This window comes from Macrobrachium nipponense, chromosome 18, assembly GCF_015104395.2.
Source record: "Macrobrachium nipponense isolate FS-2020 chromosome 18, ASM1510439v2, whole genome shotgun sequence".
NCBI classification, from domain to species: domain Eukaryota; kingdom Metazoa; phylum Arthropoda; class Malacostraca; order Decapoda; family Palaemonidae; genus Macrobrachium; species Macrobrachium nipponense.
The window spans coordinates 77,035,223-77,054,610 of NC_087211.1; the positions used below are offsets into that span (position 1 = coordinate 77,035,223).

The 19,388-nt window shown below is 37.5% G+C and overlaps 1 long non-coding RNA gene across 1 annotated transcript in view; it reads left to right on the plus strand.

The window, feature by feature from the left end:
- Positions 1 to 16,628, plus strand: part of LOC135197221 (uncharacterized) — a 75,974-nt gene extending 59,346 nt beyond the window's left edge. The window contains exon 3 of the long non-coding RNA XR_010310580.1: positions 16,235 to 16,628. This is a non-coding gene — a long non-coding RNA (uncharacterized LOC135197221). The remainder of the gene's footprint in view (positions 1 to 16,234) is intronic.
- The last annotated feature ends 2,760 nt before the right edge of the window (positions 16,629 to 19,388 follow it).

A 19,388-nucleotide genomic window follows, 5' to 3' on the forward strand; every position in this document is an offset into this window, starting at 1 on the left:
CATTCTAGATTTTCTTGTTTTGAATTTGCATATATAACTAATTTAGAATTGTCGCTGTCATAGATAGATAGAAACATTCATGTCTAGGGCACCTAACTTTCAGTTTTGCTTGTAACATAATAGATTTGAAGGGGTCCATTCATGGTTTATGGTTGCATGGGTCCATTATATAATTTACGTGGACGGAAGTGTTCTTGTAAGAGGAGACTTTTTAGTTTTGCATGCGCAATATTTGATTGCAAAGGGCCATATATAGAGAGAATCCCTCAAGTATTGGATGTTTTCATCTTTTGTTGCAACATATAGGAGTGCTTCCCTTACAGAGAGTCTATAACAGTCTTTCGTTTTCTTTTATCTAGTTTCGACGTTCCGAAGAAAATGTACTGCTGGGAGGGTAACTAGGGCAAAATCTCTGGTGTCCGCTCACAAACGGTAATTAATATAAACTCATAAAATTTTTCAAAAGCTTTTCAAAGAATTCTTAGAACTATGATATGTATGATATGTTTATTTAGAGATTAAAATGTCCGAAAAATATCGCTAACGCAAAATTATGTTTCCTATAGGCTATATGGGGTTGTGGCAACTTAATTAGCCGAAATTCTTCATATAGAAGACACTTTCCTTCTATTTTTTTTCTCTAATTTTGAAGGATTCTTCTGTCATTTATGTAGAAAGTATCCATGAAGAGCAGGGCACGTTCCTTTAATTTTGTATAATGAGAATCCTTCCTGTCAAGGACACTTTTCTTATAGCTTTTCATGTATCATACTTATATTTGAAGGGTCTTACCGCCGTTCATTGAGGCAGAATCCTAGATACTGAGGACTCCTTCATCCTAGTTTTATATATGCCATATTTGATTTGGAAGATCCTTCCTGTCATTATATAGAAAAAATTCTTCACGCTGAGGACTTTTCTCAAATAGTTTTGTGTATATATTTTTTTTTACGATCTTGCTTTTTGTTTATGCAAGCAAACTTCCCCGTGTAAAAGATTCTTTCCGTCTACGTTTGTGTCTTGCGACCCCACCCACCCCACTTTTATTTTTTAGTCTAGGTTTGCTTGTGCCATAAGTAAATTAGAACGGTCGTAACTGAAATATTTTGGGCAAAATGCTTCAAGTTGTGCAAGCTTGCTTTATGGGTTTGTTTATATTTGATTTGAAAAGGTTTCTTCGATCATTTATTTTAAAGAATCCTTCACCCGAAGAACCTTTCCTTCTAGCTTTGCATGTCACATTTCATTTTGAGGAGTTCCTTCTGTCTTTTTAAATGATAGAATCACTGATTGCGCAGTCAGCACAATAACTTATGTGAATGCTCGACAGTTTTTCCTTTGCTTTGACGCTTATACTTAGTTTATTTGTTATGTATATTGAATGGGCTTGCCTTCGTGGTGTCAATTTTTTGCTACTGTTTATTTATGTTTGAAGACAACTGTTTCAACTCTAACTTGATGGAATGTCAGTTGTGTATAAAGTCTGGATCAGCAGTATAATCAAAAGTAAATTCGTCAGTAGTAGCTGATTGGGTCAATATTCAATAACCGTCAGTTGCCCGGAGCAATCCGCGGACTGAAACATGATCGAACGCTGAACAGTTCAACCAATCCATCTCCCATCAGTTGATAACTCCCTTTGGTTTGCACATTCTGACGCTGTGCAAGAAAACGATAATAACATATGTCAAGTAACAGACATTTGTTTATACAGTATTGGTAGAAACTGGTTGTATTTTGTTTAGGTTTGCAGTTTACTTATTTTCAATGTAGAAAGCAGACATGTCTTCATTTTCTGCAAAGGAAAGCTTAAAAAACAGGAGAATAAACTTTTATGAAATATAATATTTGTTACAATTTCTATATCTTAAATTATTTAAATGGCGTATATATATCCTTAGATAATGTATGGAAAGAATCCTTGAAACAATCAACTTCAGAGAGGATCTAAAAGGAATGTGTGGTGTTGATGTGTTAAATTTTTTTTTTTTTTTTTTTTTTTTTGCATAGATTGAACATTTTGCTACAGTTTTACTGTGAGTGTTAATAACCGGTTAGATTTAATATTCCCCAAAATTTTCATAGTAGTAGTAGTAGTAGTAGTAGTAGTAGTAGTAGTAGTAGTAGTAGTAGTAGTAGTAGTAGTAGTAGGTGGGATATGCCTTTGAAACGGCTCCCCCCAGGCAAGACTTCATCTTACTATATAAGCTATAGCGAGAATTTTAAGAATGGAGAGATTAAGGGAAGACTTGCTAAGCACTGTATGTGGCCATGGCACCTAATGAAAATTATAAATAGAAAACTTTTCTCACAGAGAGAGAGAGAGAGAGAGAGAGAGAGAGAGAGAGAGAATGAGGTAAGTCAAGCGGAGGGAAATTCGGGACAAAGTCATTCTAGGGCTGAGAACTAGAAGGGCCAATGTCATAAAACCCTGTTTTCAGAAAAACGCATTTAAAATATTGCTTCCTTTATTAAAATTCAGGTAAGTACAGCAAACGAAAGCTTTTTTATTTTTTTGTGATTGCTTAACTTATAACATTGGCCATTATAGCACTGAAACAGAGATAAATTTCTAGTTTAGTGACAGTCTTAACTACAGTCGGCCATTTTTTGACATTGGCCCTTTTAGTTCTCAGCCCTAGAATTATTATTTCAATAGATTCAAGGTACTTAAGAACTCAGGTCTTCATTGACATTTAGGCTATTTAGAAAGGCGGTTAACTTTTAAAAAGATTAGATTGTTGGTTCATCTAATGGGTGATTATTTTTCAATGTTCCAGGAATAAAACTGCACATGGAGCATTGATTACCAAGCTGGTTTGGGCCATCTTTTGTCTCGGCATATCGTGTTTTATAGGTAGTAAGTCACGTTAGGCCAATGAGAAAAATTATGGGTCTCGAAAATTTCTCCAGTGCTGCATTCCATACATGTTAACCAGTAGGGTAGTGCCGTGTGCGCACTTCAGCTGGTGCACTTCAGGAATTAGCCTACTAAAGGTTGTTTGCATCTTCCCTCTGGGCCCAAGCTACACCAACTTTTGTGCCTTTCTCTTCACTTCCATTCCTGCTTCCTTCTGGCTTGCTGTCCAGGCCCTTTAACTATTAATTCTTAGCACAACTGTTGGGTTTTCTCCCAGTTCAACCTTAAGGATCAATTTCCACATCTTCCAATCTTCCTTTCCCACCACTAACTTCTCGTTTCACTGTCTTTAGCACTAAATGGTCGAAACTGCACCACTGCTTGACAAAATTTCTAAAGACGTTACCATCCATACGTATTAAAAATAATTTATTGTAATGTATTGTTATTATCATTTCACAAAAATAGGTGGAATTTGTTTTTCCTGGGGTTTTCTTGATTAGTGTATGCCGTTTCTAGTTCACAGAGGTTTTCAGACCCTTAAAGCATGGTAATGAATATGTAATGCAAAACTTTAAGCTTTAGATGGTACTTCCACTTTTATTTTAATTCTCAAAATCAATACTCTTGTATACAAGAAGTCTGTTAATATATCATTTATGTTAGCTATTCAATTACAAAAATCGGATTAACCCTATAGTTAGTATTAAAACTTATTTTCTTTCAGCGTTGTGTTTAAAAAATAGAAAACTAATGTTTGGGGATAACTTAGTTATCAGAAATCCTCACGATTGCTTTAATTAGAAAATAGGTAAAGGATAAATTTATTTTTAGGCCTATAAAATCTGGAAAATAATCGGTGCGCATTCATTTGAGAGAGCTGAAGGTGGTATTTTCAATGATCCAAGTGTGACTATAAAAAAAAAGTCGATTCATTTAAGGTAGATAATCGCATCCCAAAAGATATGTGATACCTTTAATTTCTTCATTTATCTCCACCTGCTCCAATGGTTTCTTGATATATCTACTTGCTCAAATGGTTTCTTGATATATCTCTACCTGCTCCAATGGCTTCTTGATATATTTCTACTTGCTCAAATGGTCTTGACCTTATGATCTTTGGAACCGAATTGTTTGAGAAAATCGAAATAAGCATCTTTCAGTTCTGTACCTCTACCTGCGCTAATGGTCTTGATCTTTAGAACTGAATTTGTTAAAAAATTCAGTTTGTCAGTCTAGAAAATTCAGTTTGTCAAAGTGTCTATTCAGTAAACTATTTCAGCTACGAACTGACTCTGACAATATTCCTCTTGCCATAAAATATTCGGTAAACTATTATTCCAGCTATTGACTGACTCGGTCAATATTTTTCTTGCCATAAAAGTACAACCTTTATATAAGAAGAAATAGGCAGGGTCCAAAACGCTAGTATTTTTGCTGTTCTGAACCTTGAGCCGTTTCTTTGGAGGAGGAAATCCAACAGGTTAATTACAAAGAATTGCTACACAGCCACTATCTTAACAGGTCTTACTATTTCAGCGATATAATCCAATGTACTTCCTTTGTTAATTATAAAACATCCTAGTATTGTAAAAAAAAAAAATTGTAAAATGCTGTTTATCAAGCTCAGTAAGATTTGTTTTTTTGAGAAGAATTTATTGATTACTGAAACGATGAAACCTAGCACTTGCAATAATTAAAATTATCTGAAAGTTTAGAGGAAAATAACAGATTGCATTTCTTTCAATGATTTTATTACAAACTTCATAGATATTGCTTCATCTGAAGTCCAAAATACAATTTTCCAGTATAGAATTATCGGTACATGATACTTATAAACATGCAGACGTTACAATATTCTCAGTAGAAATTTTTCACCATAAGATGCAAAGATAATATACCAGGCATAACGAAAATGTTTATAAAAATTAAAGCTACACTGAGTCGAGAACCGATGTATGAGCATAGTATACAATGTACTGATTTCAGTACAATTTGCAGTCAAAAGAATAAGCAAGCCCAGCGACTGCTACTAGTAGTTACATTTTTAATGTATAACCCTGTAGCATCCCCTTAACCCTCTTTTTAGTTGAATAGCTTCTGTAAGTTTCCCCTCATGTCTCTTCGCTGTAAGAACAATGCTCACCTTCCGTCAAATTACACGAAACCATCAAAGGAAGTCTAGAAATAAGACCTAGACTAAACTCTCAGAATATGTATATCCATCCTCAAAATCATATGTATATCCATCTTCAAAATCATAACTATTCAGTTTACTTTATATCCACATTACATCCCTTATCTACAGTTTTTGGCATCTCCAGATCTCATTTTCAGCTGCCTTAATTCCAGCCATTCTCTAATAAAGCCTCATTGTTGTTCACTTAAACAATCACTCTCCTTTCACCTCTCAGTCCTGACCACTAAGCTCTCTTAAGTATCCAATCCAGTAATTCCTCCAAAATACAGTCCAACAACCATTCTCACAACGATAATTGCATGGGTCTACACAGACTCAAAATAACTACATGGGTCTATACAAAATACTCTACTACAAAACTGGGTCACTACTCAAAATAATACATGGGTCTAACACATATCAAAACATAACTACAAAAAATGGGTACACGTACTCAAAATAACTACATGGGTCTACACGTACTCAAAATAACTACATGGGTCTACACGTACTCAAAATAACTACATGGGTCTACACGTACTCAAAATAACTACATGGGTCTACACGTACTCAAAATAACTACATGGGTCTACACGTACTCAAAATAACTAGTCATATAAGAAAACCTTCAGGGTTTCGAGGCAGCCTTTGGAAAAGAAAGGAGACACCAATGCTGCTGCAGCTTAGTAATTCAGAGAGATTTTTTTTTTTTTTTTACAGAAATACCATTCTTAGAGATTTAAAATCATTACAATGTTTACAAAAATCTGCAACTTCAATTAGAGCCAAAATTTACAAAGCTTATTATAACATTTGTTAATTTTGGCTCTTAATGGAGTTAGATTTTTGTAAAATAACATGCACTGTTTGGACTCTAAACTATGAAGTCTAACTAAGAAGTCGAATTTTAATATAAATTTCAAATTATTTTAAAATGGGATTAATTTACAACTGGACTAAATATACCATTGAATTAAGGTACAGATCATCATGCACATAGAACTGCTTTCAATCTCTTCAAGTACAACCCTCAGTTTCGAATCTCTTCAAATACAACCCTCAGTTCCGAATCTCTTCAAGTACAACCCTCAGTTCCCGAATCTCTTCAAGTACAACCCTCAGTTTCGAATCTCTTCAAGTACAACCCTCAGTTTCGAATCTCTTCAAGTACAACCCTTAGTTTCGAATCTCTTCAAGTACAACCCTCAGTTTCGAATCTCTTCAAGTACCACCCTCAGTTCTAAAATAACAGTTTAATTTGCTAACCAATACCATACTAAATTAAGGCAGAGCTCTATTTTCATCATTGTAAGACCCAGCTGCCCTGTTTTACACTGTATGCTTAACAAAAAATTCTATAGCTGCCAATATCATCAGTGTGATTAACAGCTGGAAGAAATATTCTCAATCCGTCATGAGTCTTCAACTGCAAATAACTACACAAGTTACCCAGATATGCAAACCTGAAATCTTTAACGTGCTTTACCTACCTCTGGCAAAGGATGATTCAACAATTAAAGTTTTGCAGCCCATCACAACTCTACCTCACAGTCACATCCTGATACACTTCTCAATCACCTGTCCCTCAGTCTGGTTCATTAGCATGTCTACCACCAATAATTACATTTCCCTTCTTGCTTTATCGATGCTTTTCCGATCATTGTATAGATCAGTGGTTCCCGAACTATCTTACCAGACGCCCCTTTTTGCTTCCAGTAGACCCGCACGCCCCCACTCCCTCTTTTGTTCATGTGAAATTATTCTTGCATTTATTTCTTAGCATTGTTCAGGAAAACATATTTCTGTTTGTATTGAATTTTAATAATGAAAGCCACTCAAACAAATAATAGTACATTCCAGAGACATTTTTCTAATAGAAAACGGGTTGGAGTGACTGCTATAATTATACTTTGCATGTATGTAATGGCAGATAATTGTTCTTTGAATGATTTTATTCTTCTAATTAAATATTTTTAAGCAGATGACTTCACGCCCCCCTTGTATCCTCCTCACGCCCCCCTAGGAGGGGCGAGCCCCCTAGTTTGGGAACCACTGGTATAGATTAACCTTACAATAATGACACCTTGTAGCACCCTAACAATCATAACCACTTATGTAAGTACTTTTATATGGCACTTAACTATAGTAGATTTTAAAGATCTCAGATGCTGTTGATGGAACAGCCATTCAAGAGGGTAGTTTTAAAACTGGTTGGACCTAAAATGCCAATGCCAGTGAAAAGCAAGACATCCTGTAAGTAGTATGCTTCGCTACAGGTATCACAAAGGATGTAGCACCCCTAAAATATTAAGAGCAGGTAGTGGAGGTTCTAGCAGTGTGGGATTCCACAAAGAGATATTCAGCAGTTAAAGTACCCAGTTGACTTATGAAATCATGAGGGAGGTGAGCAAGGTTAGCAATCTGGAGCACCCAAGCAGCTGTCTAAAACTCCATATAAAAACACACTCATCAGGTTTTATAAATGGACACATTAGGTGCATAATCTAAGTTGAAGATGGATCAGGACTGGCATCTGCTAGCAATTAGACTACGCAGATTAGTGCTGCAATGGAGCACTGCAGAATCACATTCTTAAAGAACTATACATTGGAGACTGCGAGGGCAAGGTGCTTAACACCTATCAGTACGTCTTCATGAGGAACCACCTGGATGACACCTGTTGACTAGACAGAGAAGGCATAAGAAGCATCACTAAGGCAAGAGGATCAAAGACCAACTCAAGGTGGGATGGGGTGTGTGTTATTACCAACAGGCAAACAAGTTTATTTTGCTGCAGAGGGGGCCTTACAAAAAAGACTGTTGTTAATTGCATGGTAAAAGGATGTTGGTAATCAACCAAGACAAAATCCTAACCAGTTACTAAGAGGGAAGCAAATTAACTAGTACAGTAGTTGTCAGAAAGATGCTAAGAGTGCAATTGTAATGCAATTGTAAAAGAGGAAGAAATCAAAGAGCAAGTATTTGAGAAGGCAGCTGGTTGGAAATTCAACCACTGATTGAAGAAAAGTACAAAAGCAGTGAGATCATGCCCTTCTTGTCCTGAAAGTGGCCCACGTTCAAACAACCAGTACATAGTTAGAATGGTTCGAAAGGGAGGTTGGGGGGCGGGGGTGGGGGGTGGGGGGGGCGATTACGGAAATCACGCAAAGAAATGCAATATTGAATGAAATATATATGGACAGAGAGAGAGAGAGAGAGAGAGGAGAGAGAGAGAGAGCGCGTTTTTGTTCCTGTTTGGTTATTAATCTGACTGATATACTTGAGACCTCCTGCTTTAAGAAAAGTGTTATATATTTTTTGGAAAATTATGAAATCTTATCACATTGTTTTTAATCGTTCACATTTTCTAAATAAAAACGCCTTAAATATTGTTGGAACTGACTATTCATATTAATATTATTCAGACGAAAATATCCTTTTTAATTATCTTATAAGCAGCGCGCTCTCTCTCTCCTCCGTCTTATATCGCTTGGATTGACTATTTAAATAATGGTAGATGTCTAATATGTTATTTGGATGTGGCCAATGATCACAAAACCGTAAATGGCTACTCTACCAACTTGTGCTAGGCTGTATCTATTTTTGCCCTAGATTGACTGGACTATAATTACCTGTATTGCCAATAAATAACATACGAATCTGGTCACAAAGATGTTACACACCAGGTTTTGTAGCCAGGGTTTGTATGAATCAAAGCATCAGTTTTGCAAAGATATTTTATTAATTAATCTATGCTAAAAAGACATTACTGGATATGCTAATCTAGTACTACAGGATTTGTATTTATGGCATAACATAGTTGAGTTACCAGTATTTGAGTGTGATGGGCCACTTGGCTCCACCCCTCACAACCATCTAGGCTACTTATAGAAAGTATTTCAGTTTGCTATATTTCTTAAATTATAGAATTTTTATTATATTTCAGAAACTATGAAAAATTAAGTGAAATGAAATGCAGTGAAATCGGTGCATTAACAATGATGGTGAGGTATAAAATATGTAGGTGTTGCAAAACCGTATACTATTTAACATTATTTAGGGTCTCAAATTATTTGGCGATAGTCTTTAGACCTGATCAGATCGGGTCTAAAGACTAACCATCCACCCCTCCCACCAGCATCCCCCACCGTCTAGCTCACGCTTGCTTGCTCACTCACTCCGCCTCTATTCGTGGCTTCAGCGGCTAATATACAACACACCTTGTTGGTGTTCCCCCTCCAAGCTATTCAAGAAACCCACCACTTCCGATATATCCTGTTCATTAGTCTTTTACATAGCCATGTTTTTATTTTTTGTAATAAAATAATTGTAAACATTTGGGTAATATAATGGCGTATGAAATACTGTCATCTGAGTATTATTTTACCTTCCAAAAACATCCATTAAAACAATCTCATAATAACTAAGACATTGAAATCCCGAACATGAGGTGGTGCAGGGATAGGATATTTATAACAAGGTGGGGATTAAAGGTAATGGGGACAGGTGACATTGGGTGTCCTTAAGTCTTGATGGGTTTGCTTACCAACATTTATAAGGCAATGATAGTAATACCATTACCGATAGCAGTTAATATCAATGGTTCTAAGTCGCCATCACGACAGGCACATAGCATTATAGAGTTACCGAGATCATCTTTGTATATCTGGTTAATGTCTAACTATTGTTTGTTATGAATCCTGATTTTCACACGAGGTAACGTGCCCCACACAGCCATGGACGAGCTGTATATAACCCCAGTGGTCTTGACAGTTGTGTTTGCAGCCTTTGTGGAGGTTTATTTGGCATTTACGATTATCTACACTTATGCAAGTGTTAGTCGAGGTCATTGTGTTTATCTATACTTTTGGAATAACTGTTCTAACAATGTTGTGTACTATAATCTATGTATTATATACTTACCTATGGCAAAGTTTGTAGGGATGGCGGTATCAAACAAAGGCAACTCTGTTGAAAATATACCTCAAAGGCTGCAAACAAGACTGTCAAGACCACTGGCGTTATATAAAACTCGTCCATGGCTGTGTGTGGCACGTTACCTAGTGTGAAAATCAGGATTCATAACAAACGATAGTTACAGACAACCAGATATACAAAGATGAACTCAGTAACCCTATACAACTTAGAATCATTGATATTAGCTGCTATCAGTAATGGTATTACTATCACTACCTTAATAATGTTGATAAGCAAGCCTGTCAAGACTAATTAAGGTCACCCAGTGCCACCTGCCCCAATCACCTTCAACCCCTACTTGTTAAAAATATCCTTCTATCCCCGCACCTCCTCATGTTCGGGATTTCAAGGTCTTACAGTTATAATGAGATTGTTCTTATGGATGTTTTTTGGAAGGTAAAATAATACTCTGATGACAGTATTTCATACGCCATTTATTTTACAAATGTTTACCACTTATCAGTACAATAATAAAAAAACGGCTATGTAAAAGACTAATGAGCAGGAGATATCGAAAGTGGTGGGTTTCTTGAATAGCTTGGAGGGGGAGCACCAACAAGGTGTGTTGGACGTTACCGCTGAAGCCCACGAATAAAGGCGGAGTGAGTGAGCAAGGGTGAGACGGAGGGCTGGGGGTGGGGGTGGGGTGGGGTGGGGGGTGGGGATGGGAATGGTTAGCTAAGACGTGACCGATCTGACCAGGTCTAAAGACTGCCCCCCAAATAATTTGAAACTAAATATGTTAATAGTGTAGAGTTTTGCTACACCTACATAATTCATACCCCACCATCATTATATTAATGCATCGATGCACACATTTCACTGCATTTCATTTACCATAATTTATTTTTACAAAGTTTCGGAAATATAAATATTCCATAAGAAAAATAGCAAATTGAAATATTTTCTTCACGTAGCCTAGATAGTTGTGAGGGGTGGAGCCAAGTGGCCCATCACACTCCAATACTGGTAACTCAACTAAGTTATGCCATAAATACAAATCCTGTAGTACTAGATTAGCATATCCAGTAATGTCTTTTTAGCAGAGATTAATAAATTATCCTTGCAAAACTGATGCCTCGATGACTTAAACCCCGGCAACAAAACCTGGTGTGTAACATCTTTGTGACCAGATACTTACATTATTTATTGGTAATACAGGTAATTATAGTCCAGTCAATCTAGGGCAAAAATAGATACAGCCTAGCACAAGTTGGTAGAGTAGCCATTTGCGGTTTTGTGATCCCTGGCCACGTCCAAATAACATATTAAACATCTACCATTATTTAAACAGTTAATCCAGGCGATATAAGACGGAGGACAGAGAGAGAGAGAGAGAGAGAGAGAGAGAGAGAGAGAGAGAGAGAGAGAGAGAGAGAGAAAGAGCGCGCGAGCTGCTTATAGGGTAATTGAAAAGGATATTTTAGTCTGAATAATATTAATTTGAATAGTCAGTTCCAACAATATTTAAGGCATTTAGAACATGTGAAAAACTATCAAAAATAATACTATGTGATAAGATTTCATAATTATTTTCCAAAAATATAACACGTTTCTTAAAGCAGAAGGTCTCAAGTATAACCTGTACGACCGAAGATTGTATACTTCACCATATTTCAATAGGGAACTACACCATATTTTGATGAAGGAATTAATCATAGGGGAAGTTGGAGATGCTCAAGATGGGAACCACTGAAATGTAAACTTATTACAAATTTTGTCAGCACTAGTTCTATTAAGGAAGAGGGATGGATCAAACAGATTCTGGTAGACTACAATCAACTGAATATAAAGTTCAACAATGAACCAATGGGTGATCCTTGGCCGGTGGTGGCAATGCAGATTTTTTTTTTCCACCAAAGTGGACTTGAGCAAGGGAGGTTTATGATCCTGGTAGCAGCAGAAAGTTTTCAAATGTATGTTAATTTCATACACAAGTATGGTTTTCAGAAACAATATTAATAAAGGCATCCGACCCTTTTAAAATTTTTTGCCGCCTTTTGGTTTCATCTTGGCAACCATTGCATTTGTGACAGCAGATGGCACCACTAGAGATTTAAAGTTAATTCAAAATTAGTATCACATGTGTGACATCACAAAATTAGTTTGTAGAAAATGTTGGTCAAATCTTGCAAGACGGGACAAGGCCTACATGTCTGAAATTTATAATCTTTCTAGTTTTGAAACTATGCCTGCAAGTATTGCTAGTCTTAAAACCTCAATTTGTGTAGTTATTGGTGAATTCACACTGTAGGTTTGGAAATGAAAACCGCAAGAACACACCAAGTTTTCATGAAACTTAAAGATTATGTACGTGTCTAAGTTCATCTTCCTCCGCACAAGAACACAGTTTGGCACAAAATTATTTCTTACCTTTGTCACAATAGTTTCAGACTCTTGGACATAAAAAATTTTGATATTAAACTAAAATGTGTGCAATGTTCTGAGGACTCATTGCTGGAAATAGGGGAAAGTTGAAGATTGTGTACTCAAAGAACTGTCTCAAGCTAAGGTGAAGACCACAAAGCCTTCTGCCTCAACCTCCACTAATGCTTCCACCTACACCCTGAACAGTGAAGAATCCTTAAACCCCTAAAACATTTACTAGTAAGTAACCAAGTAACTTATCATGTAATTATAGCTATAGTTTCAACTTGCATGGCAGGCTGAGTTTTGAAATTTGCAGTAGAACTTTTGTTTTTGGTAAAGGCCTGTCCACACGATCGGGCCTGATCGGCGGACTTTCCCTTTAACGGGCACACTTGACGGGCAAACCGTCAAATTGCCCGATGGGTCTTGTAGCAAAATCACCATGGTGGTGCCCGATGGTTTGTTTCAACCCTGGCAGACGTACGTTAACCATATACATTTCCTTTACCGAGCCATTCTTTGCACCACATTCGCTTCTTCTTCATCACACACAACGCAGTTATCATGCTACGCTATCATCTTGTTTGCGGTAGGCACAATGTTTATCATACCGCACTGAACACACTACTGGCATCGTCGGGCACGCCCACCTCCCCATCCCCTCACCTGTGTGGACAACGTTCACTGGTAAACCCACCAGAATTTGCCCGTCAACCCCGGAGCACGCCGATCAGGCCCGTTCGTGTGGACAGGCCTTAAGAGACTGAGCCAGGCCCACCTACTTTCAGGGAAATAGGAAAAACTCTGCTTTAGTTTATGTGTCAGCCTACGACTGAACATGGGTTGTGAGAGGTCTGCTTGTTTTGGAATTCTGATCGCTTTCCAGTCAACGCTATTTCCAATTGGCTTAGTACTTTACTTTTGGTAGCATTTGGCAAGCATAGTAAGTGTTAGGTTTTCTTTGAAACATTTTATTTATCTGAATTAAGACTTTTACAATTAAGACTTCACTGAATGATAAAATTTCGCCTAGACAGACTTGTTCTAACTATCAGTTAAAGTGGCACCACCTTTATGGGCATCAATTTCTCCCTGTACTGAGGACGATTGGCTCCTCTGATCCCCTTCAAAGGAGAAGTGCATGAAAGACCTTTGGAAGACCCTTCCCCTAACTCGATTTAGGATTGCTTGTCAAGATTTAGGATGGTTGGTCAAGATTTAGGATTGTTGGTTAAGATTTAGGATTATTGGTCAACCTTCATTGCTTGTATGGTGTTTTTACGTAGCATGGAACCAGTGGTTATTCAGCAACGGGACCAACGGCTTTACGTTACTTCCGAACCACGTTGAGGGGTCAACCTTCATTAGTCCCAGCTGACACTCACATGAAATAATTTGGGGTTTATGATAAACAAGTTTTGGGCATTCCTGTCTAGCAGTTTCAGGTTAGGGAGACTCAAGTGCTAAAATTCTCCCTGGAAGCCATCTGGGACAGGAGAGCTCATCCAGACTTATTTGGGTTTCCTGTCAGTCCAGAAACATTGATCAAAATGTATTGGCGAATTTAATTTTAATACAAAATCTTTGCTAGAGACCAAGGAGTGGGACCACTGAAGTCATTCAACGCTGAAAAGGAAATAAGACAGTAAAAGGTTTGAAAGGTGAAACAAAAGGAAAACCTTGCAGTTGCACTATGAATCAACTGTTAGAAGAGGGTGGAAAGTAAGACTGAATCAAGTGTATTACGTACATCCAGAGTATTACATCCAGTTATCTCTTTTCAAGAAAGTTGAGTGTGTAATGTTATGGTACTTTAGTTCAAAATTAAAGTGGAAAATAAAAAACTTACATCTGTTTATATATATTTACATTCCTCTGCAATAAATTTTAATGACTCTCTAAACAAAAGAAAGATTTCCAGATCACAATGTTAATACAAATACAGTAAAGAAATTTAAATCTCTTAAAAGCTTAATTACATGTGTTTGACTACACAGGTCACATCTTACAGTATTTTGTATGCTATGTAGTTCACAAATTGAAATACTAAAATTAAAAAACTAAAATATACAAGATATACTGTTGAGTAATACTATTTGTACACAAATTCAAAACATTGAAAACTTAGTTCAACATGATCTTAGTTCAACATGATCATGGTAACAGTTATTGAGTGAAATTAAATTTGCCCTTGCATGCAAATTAATAGCAGCTATATCTTATTTTCACTGAATTGGTCTAATTCAAGTGTCATTGCTTTGAATTTTCTACTGCTAATGAGAGTAGTGCTAGTCCATCGGAAAATAAGGTAGCTATGATTAAACATCATGAGTGGTAAAAAGATTGCTGCCATAGCTCATGCTCGTGGCTTGAGTTAAGATGAAGGTACTGGCAATCTTCAATAACATGGCACTGATTTTAGCACATCAAAATTCTTGTGGGATTGTTTCTAGTTTACACGTAAAATTTTTCAACTGGGTATGTTTTGAGCAGGGAGGGGTGTCAGGCAACTCTCTACTAGGTCTGGTTAGGTTGGTTAGGTTACGATCCTAACCTATATGTTACACTTCTAAAATTACCTTCTACAATTACCTTCCTTCAAGGGGGGTTACGGGGTGGCAGAGCCCCCCGGTCAGGTAACTCTTTCTACTAGGTTAGGTTAGGTTACGATCCTAACCTATATTTACACTTCTAAGATTGCCTTCCTTCAAGGGGGTCTATATAGATATATATAGATATATATATAGATATATATAGATATATGTATATATATATATATTTGTATGTGTATGGATTATTAGCTCTTATGTAAAATAGGAGTCCCTACTGTATGATTTCAGTGCAATATTGTTTACTTTAATACACAATAACTTTGGTTTCATAAACATAAAAGAAGCTATGTTTGTACGGTTTCACTCAACATTTGTCAAGTTCAATTACCCCCAAACAGGCCTCCCTCATTTCCTATATTATCCACCCATTACAAGACAGTGTTGGTTTTTTTTTTCTTCTTTCACAAACGTGAATATTTACCCCCCATCCCATCCTCCCTCCTCTTTCGTGGTCTCCACCCCCCAGCCCTTCCTCCTGACAAACTTGCCGGTGTCTCACTTCACTTAACCAACACGATGGCGGAAGCACTTCCAGGCACCTCCACCTCCTCCAGGCCCATTACTAACTACTCTGCCCTGTACATGTGCTAACTTTTGTTAGTTATAAGGACTTTTCAGCCCATTACTTGGGGCAGTATGAAAGGTTGGTAATATAGTGTCAAGATCACAGCCTTTTGAGGAAACAGGCCTTTTGCACTCATTGTGGCAACGAGTGCAGGCTTTACCTGCAAAGGAAGGGGTTCAGATAACACTTGATATTTGATGATATTTTGAGTTTTACCACATTTTACAAATCTAAAGTAGATTAAACACACTGTACCTTAAACATCTATCTGTAACATTAAATAATATGTTTTGAAGTTTGTTGTACGGAGTAATTTTAATATACCTATCCACTTACAGGTGTGACAAGTCTTACGCCCCTTACCCCAAAAAACCCAAGAAGAGGTGCAACTATTACCTCTCGCTATTTAAGGGCACCTGGTTTTCTGGGTCCCTCTTGGATGTTGAGACTGTCCTCTTCTTCTCATTTATTTATGTCAGCAATTTTTTTAGCTATCGAGTTGCGAGGACAGAGCTCTGTTTAAGTGACGTAGCCTTTCATGATTGGTCCAGCTACTCCAGGGAAGTAATTTTTTTTTTGTCTTAAGCAATATTGTTTTTTTTATAAGTAGGTTTTTTCCCCACGGTTTTTTGTTAAACCATTTATGTCACTAACCCTACTTTCCATTTCAGGTCATAGTACATTGGTGTATCCGGCAAAAGAAACTAATAGGTGGTCCGGGTACAACTGTTGAGATCGACGAAGCAAAGTTCAGCAAAAGAAAGTATAATGTAGGCCGGGTTGTCGAGGGTCAGTGGGTTCTTGGTGGGGTCTGTAGGCAGACCAGGGAGTTTGTAGTGCCAGTAAAAAACAGGAGTGCCGCAACTTTGCTTACCGTGATTAAGGACTACATTGTACTGGGGACCACTGTTATTTCTGACTGCTGGAAGGCTTTTGATTGCCTGGCGGACGAAGGCTACGCCCACTTGACTCAACCATTCCATCAACTTTGTGTACCCAGTAACCGGTGCCCACACAAATACAATTGAAAGGCGGTGGAAGGAACTTAGTGAGGCAACGCCTCGGTATGGCCGTAGAAAGTACAACTTTGTCGGGTACTTGGCAGTGGCGTACTTTAAAATCCACTTCCACGACCCCAAGATGAGTCTCCATGCCTTTGTGAAAGGCGGCTTCTGAACTCTATCCTCCACCCCTTTAAGGTAAGGTTCCTAATCTTTATGTACTTTGTTATAGTGTGTTTTAGTGTTACAAAGGTTTAGTGCTTTTGATGTGACATTTATTGGGAATTATTTACCATCATATCCCAGCGTGGCTTTACCAACTAACCTCTGCCTTCCTCTTCTGGTACCCCACCCCGTTCTGGCCCCCTTACTGGACATAAGGCTCAGGCTCCCTGTTGGTCACATATCCCACACCCCCTACTAGCATTCAAATATGGCGGTTTAAGTTTGTTGGCCCCGAACCAACACTTCGAACATTGTTCAGTCGAAGTAGACTATGGCAATTGAAGTTTACCTATGTTATTTTGCTTACTTTATAAGAGTTCAAGGTAATATTTCGCCGGTCGAATGTAACTAATCTGTTAATTACCTTTGAATGTCAACTGCCAGAGTCTACTGTACCGCAAATGCGGGCTTAGAATTACCAGCCATTCAAACAAGGTAGCTGAAGAAATTTTAAAAATACTCTAGTAACCTTGTGTTACAATCCCTTCACTCACCAGAGGTAGGACTTGCCTGCCAATATAGTAAAAGTGATATGTTACCTAGCTTTAACAACTAGGCCAATATGTACTATGTTACCTAGCTTCAGCAACCAGAGCAGTTACCGCCAAAGGTAATCCACAGAAAGCATATTCACAAACTAAAAAGTTAATTGATTAAATGCCAACTTTACAAGCTTTCAATTCTGAGTATTGGTCCTTAGATATTGTAATATGAGACATTACTGTAGAAACAGCAATATTCTGCCCAGCAGTGCTATTGCCAACAGTCTACTAACCCAACTCCAAACCTGAACAGCAAAACATTAGGATTAAAAGTCCAGTGGCTTTTTTTATTAACTTCCATTTTGCTTACTCGATTATGACAGGCAACACTAATGTGTTATCAGCCCCTACCAACAACAGTACATAACTAAGTATGCTAAACACTAAAGATAACCTTTCAAAGTATCCTTTGCTATACAAGGATATTTTAGATTTCTACCAGTCCCCTGAATTTGATTAAGAAAGCAGCTAAACTACCTCTTTTCAGAAATTAATATAAAATCAGGTTGCAGTACCTGTTAGCCTTTGGTGATCAACTACCAAGAGATACTATACAGACCAATTTGGAGCAACTAAACCACCTCTTCAGAAATTAACCTCAAATCAGGATGCAGACCTGTTAACCTTCAGCAATCAACTACCTAGAGCTACTACACAGACATATTTGGTTAAAGATATTTAACCTTCAGCGATCAACTACCTAGAGCTACTACACAGACATATTTGGGAAAAGATATTTGGGAATTAGAATTTACCATCTACTTTTTTAACGAACTGTTACACCAAACCACTGAACAGTCCAACCCATAACTAAAATTCCCCATAAAGTACTAATGCAGTCTCTACTCCCAAGTGCCAGCCAACCTCCCATGTAGAGTGAATGCCCAACCCCGCATCCACCCAAAATATTACTTCCTTTCCCATCTTAGTAGAGTTGCCATGGATACATTAGACATTGGGTATCTTTCAATATTTTTGGCCTCATTCTGCAAAAACTCCTAAATATATTCTGCAAAAACTCCTAAATATATTCTGCAAAAACTCCTAAAATATTAAAAAATTTCCTGCAAAAAACCTCCTAAATATTATTCTGCAAAAAATCCTAAATATATTCTGCACAAACTCCTAAATATATTCTGCACTCCTAAATATATTCTGCAAAAAACGAAAAATCCTAAATATATCTGCAAAAACTCCTAAATCTCAAAACTAAATATATTCTGCAAAAACTCCTAAATATATTCTGCAAAAACTCCTAAATATATTCTGCAAAAACTCCTAAATATATTCTGCAAAAACTCCTAAATATATTCTGCAAAAACTTCAAAGGTATCATTGCATTATAAGAAACTCCTCTGGCCACTTGTCCTGGTCACCTGTGATTCAGTGCATGAAGACTTCGGTGCTCTCTACCTCATGCAAGTTACAGAGGACATCGTAGCTGGTCGCTCAAAAGGGGGGCCTGCCTTTCCTGTGGCACAGATCTTCAGACAATATAGCGAATGTGATTACCTATAGGAGTGATAAACTGATGGGCGTCAAGTTACGGTAGGAGACTCAGATCCTAAATAACGTCTATATCCCCTGGGAAGATAATTTAGATCAACACCCATGATGCTGGGTGAGTTACGTAGCATTATTCACGATTCTACTGCAGATCATATTTGTATGATTGGGGACCTTAATTCTCACCCCACAAAACAGTGAACTTACTGGCTTCTGTCAAAATCACTCCCTCCAAATTAGATGTAATGCTTCTCCTTCCCTTTTCCTATACCAAGTACAAAATAGAACGGATAATTACAACCTAATTGCTGGACCACGGCATCACATCTCGGGTCTTTCACCAGTTGTTACCTGCACCATCGCTAAGATTTCTCAATGGGTTACGATCACATCCCCTTAATTGTTAATAACCCATCCCTCCCTACCATGAACTATCAGATTGCCCACCTGCCGTTAACTAGGATTTTAAAAACCAGCAGAAAACCAACTCAAAGGAAAACATGGAAACCAGGTTGCAGTCAATAGTTCAACCAGTATTCGCTTTACTGTGC